The sequence below is a fragment of the Myotis brandtii genome, unplaced genomic scaffold, assembly GCF_000412655.1.
Source record: "Myotis brandtii unplaced genomic scaffold, ASM41265v1 scaffold743, whole genome shotgun sequence".
In the NCBI taxonomy this organism is placed as follows: Eukaryota; Metazoa; Chordata; class Mammalia; order Chiroptera; family Vespertilionidae; genus Myotis; species Myotis brandtii.
This window is the reverse complement of record NW_005370960.1, coordinates 1460146-1460747: the sequence shown is the minus strand read 5'-3', so window position 1 is coordinate 1460747 and position 602 is coordinate 1460146. Positions and strand designations below refer to the sequence as shown.

General features: G+C 65.8%; 1 protein-coding gene across 1 annotated transcript in view; it reads left to right on the top strand.

Moving 5' to 3' along the window:
• ADCY1 (adenylate cyclase 1 (brain)) overlaps positions 1–602 on the top strand; it is a 31069-nt gene that overhangs the window by 7893 nt on the left and 22574 nt on the right. The gene's annotated exons all lie outside the window — the stretch shown is intronic.

Sequence of the window (602 nt, the reverse complement as noted above, 5' to 3'; positions counted from 1 at the left end):
TCGCATGGCCAGCTGCAGGCCGCCTGCCAGATCTTACTCGTCGTTGGCTCGTTGGCGGGAGCACAGAGCGCAGAGTTAGGGGGAAGCTGTGGGTGTTCGGAGCTGGGTCGGAGCTCTGGGCTCAAGGACACAGGCCGGGGGCTGACAGGCGGGGGGCTGACAGGCGGGGGGCTGACACCGGACGGCTGACACTAGAGCAAAGTGGGAGCAGCCAGGCCTCACCAGTCATTTGTGGTGAGAAATGTCCTGTTACGTCCGAGGTGTCACTTTTGTTGACGTGTGATGGGCTTGCTGTTGTCTCGGGTGAGTGGATGCACCTTGAAGATTTCCCATGTGGCTTCTCGGGGTGACCCCAGCTGCGACCCCCACAGGAACGTGCTCAGGTGGTGACCCCCAGGTGTGGGGGGCGGGGTCAGGACTGTGGCCCACCCGGTGAGTCAGATCTGTGGGCCCAGACGTGGGGCCCAGGCTGCAGGGACTGGCAGATGCGTGTGGCCCGCGCTTCCCGGGTGAGGGGGGACCTGGCACGTTTCAGAGGGCGTCACAAGAGGGGCATGTGCCCGCCCCACGGGGGTGGGAGCCGGGCGGGGAGAGGAGCTGGC